General features: G+C 37.0%; 1 pseudogene; it reads left to right on the top strand.

The window, feature by feature from the left end:
- Positions 1-2,219: 2,219 nt before the first annotated feature.
- LOC139034229 (olfactory receptor 9S13-like) lies at positions 2,220-15,838 on the top strand (annotated as a pseudogene).
- Positions 15,839-16,185: the final 347 nt, after the last annotated feature.

Raw genomic sequence — 16,185 nt, 5'->3', positions numbered from 1 at the left:
TTGGGCTGACCTGTCCTTTGATATATGTGGGATGTTATCATCCCCTACTCTTATTGTGTTTTTGTCAATTTATCCCTTTATGTTTGTTAGTATTTGCTTTATATATTTAGTTGTTCTGCTACTGGGTACATACATATATTTATAATTGTTATATTTTCTTTCACAAGTGATACTTTAATAACTCTGTAGTGTTGTTTATTGTCTTGTTACTATCTCAGCTTTACAGTCTATTTTGTCTGAAGTAAGTATTGTCACCTGAACTTTTGTTTGCTTCCAATTGCATGGAATACCTTTTTTTATCCCTACACTTTCAGTCTATTTATCTTTAGATCTGAAGTGAGTCTTTTGTAGGCAGCATATATAAGACCTTGTTTTTGTATCCTTTCAGTCACTTTATCTCCTTGGACTGGAGCGTTTAGTCCATTTATATTTAAAGTCATTATGGATATATATACACTTATGGTGACTTCTTCATTATTCTCTGGTTGCATTTCATTCCTTTATTCTTTTGCTCCTCTCCATTGTGATTTAATGACTATCTTTAGAGCTATTTTTGGATTCCTTTCTTTGTTTTGTGTGCATATGTGTTGTAAGATTTTTATTTGTTTTTACCATGAGGTTCACATATAACAACACTTTTAACTACATTTCTGTTTATCTATCTATAGATATCTCTCTCTGTACATAAGATTATTTTAAGTTGATGATGTCTTAAGTTTGAATGCATTCTAACAACTCTACATTTTTCATTCATGTTCCATATTTAATGGTCTTGACATCATATTTTACACATTTTATTTTGTGTATCTTTATTATGTATTGTGAGTATAAATTATTTTTATACTTTGTCTTTTAATCTTCCTACTAGCTTTATAAGTGGTTGATCTACTACTTATACTGATTTTACTTTTATAAGTGGCTGATCTACTACTTTTGTTTTTCTTTACCAATGAGATTTTTTTCTTTCTTAATTTTCCCATTTCTAGTGTGGCCTTTTCTTCTTCACTTAAAGTCCTTTAAACATTGCTTGAAAAGTCAATTTAGTGATACTTAAACAATTTAGGTTTTCTTTCTCTGTAGAAATCTCTCTCTCTCCTTCAAATCCTAATGATAACATTGGTGGGTATAGTATTCTTAGTTCTAGCTTTATCCTTTTATCCTTTTGACTGTATCATGCCCATGCTATTTCTTTCTGGCATGCCTCTTTTCTGCTAAAAAGTTAGCACATGCTCTTATGCAAGTTTCCTTGAACATAATTACTTTCTTTTGTCTTGTTACTTTTAAGAGTCTCCATTATCTTTAGTGGGCTTCTCTTGTGGTTCAGCTCATAAAGCATCCGTCTGCAATGAGGGAGACCTGGGTTCGATCCCTGGGTTGGGCAGATCCCCTGGAGAAGGGAAAGGCTACCCACTCCAGTATTGGTCACAAAGAGTTGGACACGACTGAGCGACTTTCACTTTCACTATCTCTAATAGTTGGCCTTTTAATTTTAAAATGTGTATTGGTGTGAGTCTGTGAGTTCATCTTATTTGAAATTCAGTACTTGTTGGACCTGGGTGTTTTTCCTTCCCCAGTTAGGGAATTTTTCAACCACTTTTTTCTTCAGATAAGTTTTCCACTCCTTTCTCTTTCCTTCCTTCTGGAACCTCTATAATGTGAATGCTGATAGACCTGATGTCATCCCAAAGCTCCCTTAAGCCCTTCTCATTTGTCAAAAATTCTTTTCCTCTTTTTTTCCTGTTCATCTTGTGTGATTATGACTGATCTGTCTTTTAGAGCACTGATCCATTCCTCTGTTAGATCTAATCTACTGCTGACTCCTCCTGTTGTTGTTTTTTTTATTTCAGTGTATTCTTCAGCCCCATTTGATTTTTACTTATATTTTCTAAATCTCCTGAAATTTGTAATGTGTTCATCCATTCTTATTCTGAGTTCAGTGACCATATTTAGATCATTACCATCAACTCTTCAACAAGTAGATTGCTTATCTCCACTTTGTTTTTTTTTTTCCTGTGGTTTTGTCTTGTTTCATCATCTGGAATATATTTCCCTCTCTCCTTATTTTGCCCAGTTCTCTATGTATTTTTCTATGTGCATCAGTTACATTTCCCAGTCTTGGAGGAGTGATTTTATGTAGGAAACATCCAAAGAGGCTCAGCAGCACTCTCTCTTCTGGTCACCAGAAATATATGCTCCAGTGATGCCCTCATACAGGCTAAATGCACCATTCTGTTATTGCGGGACTGACTACAACCAGTGTGCTGGTAGGTGGTTCTGGCCCCTAGCTCAGTAGTCCATGAGACTGTGATTACTATGTTGGCTTTGGGCCCACCAGAGGACAAGGCAGTTATCATCATGATTTGCTGTGCAGCGGGGTGTTAGGTAATGCTGCTGTTGGCCCACTGGAGAACGGAGCCAGTTCCCCATGCTGCTGTCTACTTAGCACAGGGGGAGTCAGGGCTGGTGCTGGCCTGCTGAAAGCTGGGGATAGGCCAATTAGTGGCTATCTTCATAGCTCAATGGATCTTGGGCCTGAAGTTGAATTGCTGATGGGTTTTAAGCCCGTCAGTGATTGAGAGGGTAAAGACAAGTTTATAAAATGACATTTGCAAGGCTGATGTCATCACCATAGAATGAATGAACTCAAATGGCTGATTCCAGTGTTCCTTTCTCAAGTGGGAGTCCCAGTTGCCTTCTGCCTCTCCAGGAAGCTCTCCAAGGTCAGCAAGTGGATCTGAGCCAGGGTTCTTTCAAATGACTGCCTGTGCTCTGGGACTCACAATGTGTGAGAGTTTGTGTGTACCCTTAAGAAGTGGGCTTTCTGTTTCCGATAGCCCTCCAGATCTTCTGAATAGAAAATCTGTAAGTTTTTAAAGTGAGATGTTCTGAGGGCTTATCTTTCCTGTGCAGGATCCCTTGGGCTGGTAAACCTGATGTGGGGCTTGAACTATGCCATTCATTTGAGAGGACCTCTATAATTATGATATTCCTTCCATTTGTGGGTTTTGATTATAATATGTCTCTTCCCCTCCAATCTTTCTCATTGTTCTTTCCTCTCTATGTATGCATCTACAGATAATATTGCTGGATATTTCTTAGGATGTTCATACAGATAGCTACTCTGTAAGTAGTTATGATTTTGGTGCGTCTGTAGGAAGAGGTGAGTTCGAGGTTGTCCTACTCTGCCGTCTTGACCACAACCTTCCCTCATAAATTTACCTTCAAAAGATCTAAACACAATATTAACAAATAATATACTTCAATGCAGAAAGAATAAGAATCTCACTGAAGTGTGCACTTATCCTACAAATATAAAGATCATTGAACTTTGAAAAATAATGACTTTAAGATGCTTCCTCATCTACTTGTGAGCAAAACTACCACACCTAGTAGTGAGCAAAAAAACTACGATGAGATGTGCCTTCCATGACAAAATCCAAACTGTAGAAATTCTATGAGCCAACTACTTTATGATATTGTATAGTAGCAACAAATGGCTGCAATGCCCAAGAAAATAGAAACAATTCAAGAAGATTTTAAATATGAATACATAGCAATTGAAACAAATCAAACATAAGCATAGAGTTATAATAAAAGGTTAACAGATATTCAGAGATAACTGAGAAAATGTAACTAATATAAGTGAAAAAGGAGAGAAATGGAAAATATTTGAAATTATAATGGGCAAGTCTTGTTTTCAAGGTGGATGACAACTCTAAACACACAGACACAAGAAAATTCATAAAAACCCAAAGTGGAAAGAACAGAAATAAAACTGAAGGAAGGAATATGAGGATAAAATTTCTGAAAATAGGCGAAAAATAGAATATTGTCAAAATAGCAGGAAGGAAAATGAAACATTATACATCATCAAATAAAAGTTAAAGCATAGACATTTTGTCAGAAAAATTCAAAAAAGAAGACATTAGGCTACCATCTTTAAAGAGCCAAAGAAGGAGAGTAGAGATCAAATGAAAACTTTCTATCTAGGAAAATGGGTGTATCTTTCCTTTTCTCCTTTGCTTTTTGTTTCTCTTCTTTTCACAGCTATTTGTAAGGCCTCCTCAGACAGCCATTTTGCTTTTTTGCATTTCTTTTTCTTGGGGATGGTCTTGATCCCTGTCTCCTGTACAATGTCACGAACCTCTGTCCATAGTTCTTCAGGCACTCTGTCTATCAGATCTAGTCCTTTAAATCTATTTCTCACTTCCACTGTATAATCATAAGGATTTGATTTAGGTCATACCTGAATGGTCTAGTGGTTTTCCCTACTTTCTTCAATTTAAGTCTGAATTTGGCAATAAGGAGTTCATGATCTGAGCCACAGTCAGCTCCTGGTCTTGTTTTTGCTGACTGTATAGAGCTTCTCCATCTTTGGCTGCAAAGAATATAATCAATCAATATTTGGGGTGTTAGTTCTAAAAGGTCTTGTAGGTCTTCATAGAACTGTTCAACTTCAGCTTCTTCAGCATTACTGGTTGGGGCATAGACTTGGATTACCATGATACTGAATGGTTTGCATTGGAAATGAACAGAGGTCATTCTGTTGTTTTTGAGATAGCATCCAAGTACTGTATTTCGGACTCTTTTGTTAGCAAGAATAGCAAGGAGAGATAAGAAAGCCTTTCTCAGTGATCAGTGTAAAGGGATAGAGGAAAACAATAGAATGGGAAGGACTAGAGATTTCTTCAAGAAAATTAGATACAAAGGGAACATTTCATGCAAAGATGGGCTCAATAAAGAAATGATATGGACCTAACAGAAGCAGAAGATATTAAGAAGAGATGGCAAGAATACACATAAGAAGTGCACAAGAAAGATCTTCATGACCCAGATAATCACAATGGTGTGATCACTCACCTAGAGCCAGATATCCTGGAATGTGAAGTCAAGTGGGCCTTAGGAAGCTCACTATGAGCAAAGCTAGTGGGGTGATGGAATTCCAGTTGAGCTATTTCACATCCTAAGAGATGATGATGCTGTGAAAGTGCTGCATTCAGTATATCAGCAAATTTGGAAAACTCAGCAGTGGCCACAGGACTGGAAAAGGTCAGTTTTCACTCCAATCCCAAAGAAAGGCAATGCCAAAGAATGCTGAAACTAATGCACAATGGCACTCATCTCACATGCTAGTAAAGTATTGCTCAAAACTCTCCAAGCCAGGCTTCAGCAATACGTGAACCATGAAATTCCAGATGTTCCAGCTGGTTTTAGAAAAGGCAGAGGAACCAGAGATCAAATTGCCAACATCTGCTGGATCATTAAAAAAGCAAGAGAGTTCCAGAAAAACATCTACTTCTGTTTTATTGACTATGCCAAAGCCTTTGACTGTGTGGATCACAATAAACTGTGGAAAATTCTGAAAGAGATAGGAATACCAGACCATCTGACCTTCCTCTCAGAAATCTGTATGCTGGTCAGGAAGCAACAGTTAGAAATGGACATGGACCAACAGACTGGTTCCAAATAGGAAAAGGAGTATGTCAAGTCTGTATATTGTCACCCTGCTTATTCAACTTATATGCAGAGTACATCATGAGAAACACTGGGCTGGAGGAAGCACAAGCTGGAATCAAGATTGCCGGGAGAAATATCAATAACCTCAGATATGCAGATGACACCAACCTTATGGCTCAAAGTGAAGAAGAACTAAAGAGTCTCTTGATGAATGTCACTTATAGAAAAAATCGAAAAAATTGTACCAAATGAACTCTCTTCTTTTTCAAAATGCACATTTTGAAATGCACAGAACATAAATGTGGAGTCTTAAAAAATTATGTAAGATTTCTACTTTCCCAAAGTATTTGTTGAGAAATCTTTTTATATTCTAGACTAGTGATCCTATAGAGTTCTATAGTCTATGTGTTGAGGCCTCAGACTCATTCGGTTATCTATTGTCCCTGGCTGCTTTCACATTATAAAGGCAGAAGTGAGGATGTGGGAAGTGAATGAATTTCTTTCTTTTTCAGTCTGCTTCTTGTATTGTTTCTCTTCTTGGTCCCAGCACCTAGTGTGGAAACCTTGCCATGGTTCTCAGCCATGAAGAGACTTTCAGACTTCTGAGATCCTTTTACATCCCCTTTTCTAGTGCCTTGAAATCACAGGTAAAGCTATGACATTCTGATCTTCCTAATACCTATGTAACTTCAAAGTTTCCCCAGAAAAAAAACATAATTCAAAAAGACACATCCTCTCCAATGTTCACTATAGCACTATTTACAATAGCCAGGAAGGATAAGAAATCTAAATGTTCATTGAGAGAGGAATGGAGAAAGAAGATGTGATGTTACGTAGATATATATAGTGGAATATTACTCAGGCATAAATGTGAAGAAACAATGTCACTTGCAGTAACATAGATAACTGTCATTCTCAGTGCAGTAATTCAGAGAATAGCAAATATATAGTGTCACTTATATACTATATGCAGAATTGAAAAAAATGGTACAAATGAACTTATTTACAACAGAGATATATAGTCATGGATGTAGAAAACAAACTTATAGTTATCAAGAGAGGACAGGGGGTAAAGGACAAATTGGGACACTGGGATTGACACATATTCACTTCTATATGTCAGCTAGATAACTAATAGGATTCTACTGTATAGCACTGGGAACTCTACTCAATACTCTGCAATGCCCTACATGTGAAAGGTATTTAAAGATGAGTGGATATATGTATATGTATATCAATTCACTTTGTTGTAAGCAGAAAGTAACACAAAATTTTACATCAACTATAGTCCAGTAATATTTTAAAAATATCACTCCTTCTTTACCAACATTACTCCCATTGGCTGATTAGATTTCTCTCTGTACTAATCTTAATACAAGCATGAAGTATTCACAGTAAAGAAACGTGTTTCCAAAACTAAAGGTTGTAATACATTCTAATGAAAAATCATGAATGTCCCTGTGTGTTAAATCATGAAAATGAAAAGAGAATCAAGTGTTTCTCATCTAAATGTACTTTTTAAAAATTCTGTTCTCTAAGAAGTTTAGATCATACAGCTTCTAGAGAGAGCTTCTAACTTTCTAATGGTCTTGTGAGTTTCTAATTGGCTTGTGACAAGCCAACATCTTGTCTAGTGAAAAGAAAATTTTTTACAAAGGCTGTGCAGTCCAATTTTTCTTCTTTGCTCTGTCTGTCACCACTGAGGGCTTTCTTCTGGCTGTCATGGCATTTGATTGATTCTCAGCCATTTGCTCCCCACTCCTGTATCCTGTGCATATGTCCCCAAAACTCTGTGTTCAGCTGGTAACTGGCTCCTATACCTGTGGCTGCATCAATGCTGTAGTGGAAACAGGTTTCACCTCCAGTTTGCATTTCCATGGGGAAAACAGATTGGACCACTTTTTCTGTGATGTCCCAGCCCTGATCAAGATCTCCTGTGTGGACACCTTTGTGAACGAGGTTGTACTGTGTATTCTTTCTGCTCTCATCATCATCACCACCACAACTATCATTCTGGTTTCCTATGCATATATCCTCTCTTCTGTCCTAAAGATCCCTTCAACCCACTGCAGGAGTAGGACTTTCTCCACCTGTGGCTCTCATATAGCAGTGGTGAGCTTATTCCATGGGACTGTGTTCTTCATGTATGCCCAACCTGGAGCCATCTCCTCTCCAGAAGAGAACAAGGTTGTACCTGTGTTCTACACCCTTGTAATACCAATGTTAAATCCTCTAATATACAGTCTGAGAAACAGGGATGTGAAAGATGCTGTGAAAAGAATATTACACAGTAAATGATTCTCTGCTCATATTTGTAATGTTATTATAATACATAATGGGCAAACCGTGTTTTCTAAATGTCATCATTATTCTTGTTTTTGCAAAATTACTATGTCAAAGATATTTTCATATATAAAAATAAGTATTTTTCTGCTTTATAAAATATTTTTAATAATATAGGTATATAGATCATTATTTTATTTGCTTAGGACATATGAAAACATGTGTGTTCTCAACTTGTGATAATAATATCTGCATTTCAATATTACCTTGATTAGGAAGTAAATATTAAGAGCTGCTGTTACTCTTTAAAATAATATATATATATGAATGAATAATATTGTATCTGTGTGAATAATATTACACCATAGTTCACACATATATTTTGTTGCTGTTCAGCTGCTAAGCCATGTCCGACTCTCTGACTCCATGGACGGTAGCACGCCATGCTCCTCTGTCCTCCACTAGCTCCTGGAGCTTGCTCAAATTTATGTCCATTGAATCCGTGATGCCATCTAACCATCTCATCCTCTGTCGCCCTGTTCTTTTGCCTTCAATCTTTCCAAGCTTCAGCCTCTTTTCCAAACAGTTATCTCTTTGCATCAAGTAGCCAAAGTATTGGAGCTTCAACTTCAGCATCAGTCCTTCCAATGAATATTCAGGGTTTGATTTCCTTTAGGATTGACTGGTTTGATCTCCTTGCAGTCCAAGGGACTCTCAAGAGTCTTCTCCAGCACCACAATTTCAAAAGCATCAATTCTTCAGAACTCAGCCTTCTTTATGGTTTAACCCTTGCCGGGGTCCAGCCTCGGCAGGATCCAGGGGGTACCCTCAGGATGAATGGCGTCGGCGAGAGAGAGACGTGAGACCAGCCTTGATAGGGCCAAGTCTGTGAGGGAGAGAGAGAGAGAGAGAGAGAGAGAGAGAGTGACCAGACAGGGGGTGCAGCAGGGTCTGGCAGAGTCTGGCAATGCTTTATTTTTTACCGTGGCTTTTATACCCTAAATTAGTACATTTCTAAGGGGAAGATAGTTTAACATTACATCAGCTTGTTCTTCACGAAACCAGGGTGTTTTCTGCATACTTCTTTGTTTATGAGGGTCTTGTACATTATCTTCTGGCCTTGGGGCCTATTGACATTTTATGACCTAGGTGAATGCAAAGCTGTTTTCCGTAATCTATTCTTTAATGAACACAAAGGTCAGTCCTTTTGCAGAAGTTATCAGTTAAATTTATCTAAAAGGTTTACCACACAAAGACTCTGCAGCTCCGGTGAGGCAGCCCCTGTTTAGCATTCCTGGTTAAAATTAACAATTCTAAACTCTTATTTTTCTAAATCTTTAACTATAACCACTTTTAGAATAATATTTTCATGGGCTTCCTCACCCCCAAAGGGCTCTGTGCCTATTAGGGCCTTTATGTGATCAGGTTCTTTATGCTGTTTATGATTAAGGTGTTGTGAGCAGTCATGTGCATTAGTACGCATTTGCCAAGCAGGCTAGAATGCCAGCAAAGGGGTCTAAATTGAAACACTCCTTTCATCCTGGATAATCTTATAGGATACCACCGTCCGGGGGACATATTGATTAAAGTTCTAAGTTGATTCTGTTTGGAGAGAGATCGGGGAAGGCCTTCTGCCTGTGTCACAGAAATTAGGGAGTAGTCTAATATAGCAAGCATCAGAAAGACAGAGATCATCTTTAAGGTGAGCGCCGGGGCAGCTTTTCGAAATCCCTGAGGTCCTGATCTGCCTTGCTTGTCAGGTCTCCTCCTCACGACCTTGTCATGGGTGGGATCTCGTGTGCTGGCTCCCGGCAAACGCTCACATTCATACATGATTACTGGAAAAACCATAGCTTTGACTATATGGACCTTTATCAGCAAAGTGATGTCTGTTTTTTAATATCCTGGCTAGGTTTGTCATAGATTCCCTTCCAAGGAGCAAGTGTATTTTAATTTCAAGGCTGCATTCACTGTCTGCAAAGATTTTAGACCCCAAGAAAATAAAATCTTTCACTGATTCTACCTTATCCCCTTCTACTTGCCATGAAGTGATGGGACCAGAGGCCATCATCTTAGTTTTTTGAATGTTGAGTTTCAAGACAGCTTTTTCACCTTCATCAAGAGATATAATAATTATTACTTAAATCAGGAAAAAAAACTTTGTTTAATTCTACAAAGCAATTAAACTGATATTTGTCTGAGCAAGATAACAGCCTCATTGAGTAAGTGGCAAAATGGAATATTAATGTTTGGTTACATAGAACACTTATGATAAAAGGTCTATTCTTTTCCAAGATCCAGGTTTTATTCTGAGGTATATCATCCATAAAGTTATTGTAAAACAGAAGCCCATCATATAGTATTTGAGAAACATTTATATGGAAAATGTGTCAATAATATTTTACTACTTTTCATTTCCCCATTTTCATCTTAGTATAAAACATTTATAATAATAAAGGCTGATGCATATTAACAGGTACTATATGTCATAATCATTTTTAATAACAATTTTCAATTGAGGAAATTGAGACTAAGCAGTTTGGTGTAGCCAACACTCTTCACCAGTATGGCTCCAGGATTTAATTACCCAAATATATCTTCCAAAGCACGTGGCATAGTTTAAAAATATAGTCTCACAGCCTAGAAACAATCAGTTTCTGAATGGAAGTATGGATATGGAGCCAGTCTGGGACCTATAACAAATTTGACCATTCTTCTTTTATTATGTGTATAAACAATATTCTGTATTTCTATTAAACACATTAATCAATTTATTTTTGGTGTAGAGCAGGATATTTTAATAAAGTTTTATTTATGGGTCTTCTCTTTTAAACTATTACATATACTTATGCACTGAAAATCAAATACTTTCTAATGCTAATTTTAATATATTAATTTAAAATTTTGGTTATTATAAAATACTTCTTCAATATAAGGTAGACTGAGGTCTTGACCCAATTTTTTTCTATAAACTTGCCAATATTTCTCTTAAAAAAAAGGGGGGGAGTAAAAGTTTTTGCCATAATTTTATTTTGTTTCTTTAAATATATATGTGGATACTAAATAAGAATCTAGGAATCTAATCAAGCTAAATGATAAATGGGAGAGAACCACTTGTTTTATTTAAAATTTTATAGACTTGTTTGTCACTGTTCTGACAATTATCCATGTCAGGTCAGACCAGAAGGTTTATTTCTTTCTTTTTTCTTTGTCTCACACATGAAAGTGAAAGTGAAAGTCGCTCAGTCGTGTCTGACTCTTTGCGACCCCATGGACTGTATAGTCCATGGAATTCTCCAGGCCAGAATACTGGAGTGGGTAGCCTTTCCCTTCTCCAGGGGATCTTCCCAACCCAGGGATCAAACCCAGGTCTCCCACATTGCAGGCGGATTCTTTACCAACTGAGCCACAAGGAAGCCCACACATCGTGTTGCACATGGGTTGTACTCAATTCCATAGTGACGAGGTTTTTTTCTCTCTTCCCTAAACTAATACTAACAATTGAATTTAGGCAAAAGGGGAATTACTTCAAGAACTCATGGCTTCCCCAAATGCTTTAGTTCAATTTGACACTCAGTTCCAACCAATTAAAATAATGATGCTAATGATAATTTTGTACTGTTACTTTGGGCAAATAAGTAAGATAATTTGTGATAGGATGCAAAGTCAGGCAGGGTCAAGAAATTACTGGTCTTCTGGTAAAATATTAGTCAAGAGGGCCCCAAATTATATCAAAGTTTCTAATAAATAATCATTTATTTTAGTTTGTGAGATTTTTTATTGTGATCATGTAGTACCTTGTGTGTGTGCTCTGTCATGTCTGACTCTTTGCGACTCCATGGACTGTAACCTGCCAGGCTTCTCTGTCCATGGAGTTTTCCAGGCAAGAATACTGGAGTGGGTTGCCATTTCCTACTCCAGGGGCATCTTCTGACCCAGGATAGAACCTGTGTCTCTTGCATCTCCTGCATTGGCAGGCAGATTCTTTACTACTGTGCCACCTGGGAAGCCCTTGATCATGTGGTACATTTTATACATATTAGATGCATTTCAAGTTCTTTGTTTTCTTCCATTGATTTGCTTGTCTCTTCATGCTAGTATCACATGCTAATTGCACAATAGGATTTAATACCTGATAGGGATACATCTTTTTCAAAAATTTCTTGGCTAATATTACTCATTATTTCAGTGAACTTCATTCTTTTGCATTAAAAATAATTCTTATTTGCATTTTAGCAGAATTGCATTTAGTAAATCATTGATTTGTTTACAATCCTCATTTGTAAGAATCAGGTAAGAGTATTGCTTCTAGTATCAGACAGCTTAGCTGTAAGGCTACGCACCACTGAGCATAGATTTGAAAACTTTTTGAATGATTTTAAGATTCAATGAACACTATTATTTTCCCTACTTAGATGTTAAGGATTACATAAAATATTATAAATTAAGCTTTGGGCACAAGAACGTTTTTCAATTCATACTAGCTTCAACTGTTATTATTATTACCATTATCAGTATCAAAATATCTTTTCCCCTAAAAGTAGTACCTAATTACTGTAGAGTCATTGGTATCACCCAAGAAAGGATTTGCAGATCTGATCAGTATTCTTGGAGGCTTCTGTCTCCAGAAGCAAACACTTGACACAGATGCAGTTTGCTGCCATCTAGTGGTTGTTAATTGTCAACTCCGAGTAAATCTAAGGCACAGATTCTGGGTACTGTGATTCAGTGGAATTTCCAGAATAATGGTTAATAAATCCAAGTATTTCTTAGTTACTTGGCTTCCACCCCCATCATGTTGTCCTGAAGAGGGGAGGTTGGCTGAAAATAAATAGCAATGTGCAAAGGCCCCAACCCCACCCTGTCTCCTGAGATGAAGTTCATTTTTGGCATTGTCAGTCCTATTTTGCTTGCCCTCCTTGTGTTCTTTCCCTCATCAAAAGTAAGGCCTGTAAGAAATCATTCTCTGTTTCAAAGTGCTCGGACCTGGTGCACTGGGAAGACCCAGAGGGATCGGGTGGAGAGGGAGGTGGGAGGGGGGATCGGGATGGGGAATACATGTATATCCATGGCTGATTCATGTCAATGTATGACAAAAACCACTACAATATTGTAAAGTAATTAGCCTCCAACTAATAAAAAAAAAAAAAAAAAAGAAATAAAAAAAGAAAAAAAAAAAGGAAAAAGAAATCATCCTCTGTTTCAAAAAAGGGGTGAATATAAAATGAAAAATATTAACCAATTATATTATATCTGAATTTGTCTTGAGATATCTTTTTATGCTTTTACTGGATTTAATTTTGAATTGTTGTGAATATATTCATCATCAAGACAAAACATCATTTGGTTTCTTCATACTAATCATGGCACAGTATAGACTCAAGCTGTCTTAATAGCGTTAAAGATGGAGAATTTTTCCTCCTTTTTGTTCTGAAGAGGAGATATTAAAACACTGAAATTGTTCCTACTTTCAATATTTGCAAGAACTGATAGGAGTTGCCATCTGACAGAAAGTTTTTGTTATGAAAAAAATTTTGACTTATGATTTAGTCATTTTCAGTTCAGTTCAGTTCAGTCACTCAGTCATGTCCGACTCTTTGCAACCCCATGAACTGCAGCACGCCAGGCCTCCCTGTCCATCACCAACTCCTAGAGTTTACTCCAAACTCATGTCCATTGAGTTGATGATGCCATCCAACCATCTCATCCTCTGTCATCCCCCTCTCCTCCTGCCTTCAATCTTTCCCAGCATCAGGGTCTTTTCAAATGAGTCAACTCTTCACATGAGGTGGCCAATGTATTGGAATTTCAGCTTCAGCATCAGTCCTTCCAATGAATATTCAGGACTGGTCTCCTTTAGGATGGACTGGTTGGATTGCTTTGCAGTCCTAGGGATTCTCAAGAGTCTTCTCCAACACCTCTCGCATGAGGTGGCCAAAGTATTCGAGTTTCAGCTTCAGCATCAGTCCTTCCAATGGATATTCAGGACTGGTCTCCTTTAGGATGGACTGGTTGGATTGCTTTGCAGTCCTAGGGATTCTCAAGAGTCTTCTCCAACACCACGGTTCAAAAACATCAATTCTTTGGTGCTCAGCTTTCTTTATAGTCCAATCCATACACAACTACTGGAAAAATCATAACCTTGACTAGACAGACCTTTGTTAGCAAAGTAATGTCTCTACTTTTTAATATGAAGTCTAGGGTTGGTCATTACTTTTCTTCTAATGAGCAAGTGTCTTTTAATTTCATAACTGCAGTCATTATCTGCAGTGATTTAGTTACCAAAAGGGGTGATGATCAAAATATCTCAGCTTGTTCTATGATTATTATATAAATTATGTATATACATATAAAGCAACTTAAAAGTTGCTATTTTACATTGCTGGCATTCTAAATAAATTTTTACTCACACCATGTGTTATATATTTGATATATATTTTATATACCTCAACTAATTATTGCAGTAATTGTTCATTTTACTAATTTTGTCTTTTAATCTTCATAGTAGCTTTCAAGTGGTTTAACCATTACTTTTACTATATATTTGCTTTTACCAGTGAGATTTTTACTTTCAAACATCTCCTTTACAACATAGCAGCTTTTCTTTTTGACTTAAAAGTTTCCCTTTTTTATTCTTTTTCATATCTTTTTCCATTATGGTTTTACAGGATATTGAATATAGATCCGTGTGCTCTAAAGCAAGACCTTGTTGGTTATCTACTCTATACATAATAGTTTCCATCTGCTAATCCCAAACTCCCCATCTATGCCTCCTTTCCCCTCCCTCCACTATGGCAACCAACAAGTCTGTTCTTTTATGTCTGTGAGTCTATTTCTGTTTCATAGATAAGTTCATTTGTGTCATATTTTAGATTCCACACATAAGTGATATCATATGGCATTTGTCTTTCTCTTTCTGACTTACTTTATTTAGTATGATAATCTCTAGGTCCATCCATGTTGCTGCAAATGGCATTATTTCAATTTTTATGCTCCATAATATTCCATTGTATATATGTACCACAATCAATATCTTTATCCATTCATCTGTTGATGTTCATTTAGGTTGTTTCCATGTCTTGCTATTGTAAATAGTGCTGCTATGACATAGGGGTGCATGTATCTTTTTGAATAAGAGATTTATGTGTCTATTATGCTCAAGAGTGGAATTGCTGGATTATATGGTTGCTCTGGTTTTAGTTTTTTGAGTAATCTCCATACTGTTTTCCACAGAGGATGCACAAATTTATATTTCCAACAAAAGTGTAGGATGGTTCTCTTTTCTCTACACCTTTTCCAGCATTTATCTGTAGACTTCTTAATGATGGTCATTCTGACTGCTGTGAAGTGGCCCCTCATTGCAGTTTTGATTTGCATTTCTCTAACAATTAGCAGTGATGAACATCTTTTCATGTGCCTATTAGCCATCTGTGTCTTCTTTGGAGAAATTTCTGTTTAAGCCTTCAGCACATTCTTTTGAGTTGTTTTTGTTGTTATTGTTACTAAGTTGTATGAGCTGTTTGTATATTTTAGAAATTAAGCTCAAAGAGTCACTTTAACACTTCTTATAGGTCCAGTTTAGCGGTGATGAATCCCTTTAACTTCTGCTGGTCTGGAAAACTCTTAATTTCTCCTTCAATTCTAAAGGATAATCTTTCCAGGTTAGAATATTCTTGTTTGCATTTTTTTTTTCTTTTAGCACTATGAATGTATCATGCCACTCCCCTCTGTTCTGCAAAGTTTCTGCTGAAAAAAGTCAATTGATAATCTCATGGGTACCCCTGTATGTATAAAGTTGCTTTTTTCTTGCTCCTTTTAAGATTCTCTTTTTGTGGACTTCCCTGGTGGTCCAGCAGTCGAGAATCTGCCTTGCAGTGCAGAGGATGTGGGTTCAACATCTGGTCCGGGAACTAAGATCCCATGTGCCACAGGCCGACTAAGCCCGGAGGCTGCAACTAGTGAGTCTGCTCTCTCTGAAGACTGCGCACCCGAACTAGAGAGCCCCTGCGCCATGCAAGGAAGATCCTACATGCCACAGCAAATAAATACACTTTTTTTTAAAAATGAAGATTCTTCATCTTTAGTTTTTGACATTTAAACTATAATGTGTTTGGCGTGGTTCTCTTTTCATTTAACTAACTTGAAACTCTCTGCTTCCTGCACCTGGATGTGTGTTTCCTTCTTCAGATTATGCACATTTTCAGCCATTACTTCTTCATATAGTTTTATCCCTCTTTCTCTCATTCTTTTCCTTCTGGAAACATGTGTTTTACTCTGCTTGATGTTCTTACATGTTCTTCAGTTTTTAATATATGCTTTTTATGAAATTTTCTGCCCTTGCATTCCAGGTGATGAGATAAAATTTATATTTGAAGGCAGGACAAGAAAAAAATAGACACAAAATTCTCTCTGTGTGTCTATTTGGCCTCCTCCCTCCCTCACTAA

The sequence above is a fragment of the Odocoileus virginianus genome, unplaced genomic scaffold (genome assembly GCF_023699985.2).
Source record: "Odocoileus virginianus isolate 20LAN1187 ecotype Illinois unplaced genomic scaffold, Ovbor_1.2 Unplaced_Contig_59, whole genome shotgun sequence".
In the NCBI taxonomy this organism is placed as follows: Eukaryota; Metazoa; Chordata; class Mammalia; order Artiodactyla; family Cervidae; genus Odocoileus; species Odocoileus virginianus.
The sequence above is the reverse complement of the archived record's forward strand: the minus strand, read 5'-3'. Positions and strand labels throughout refer to the sequence as shown.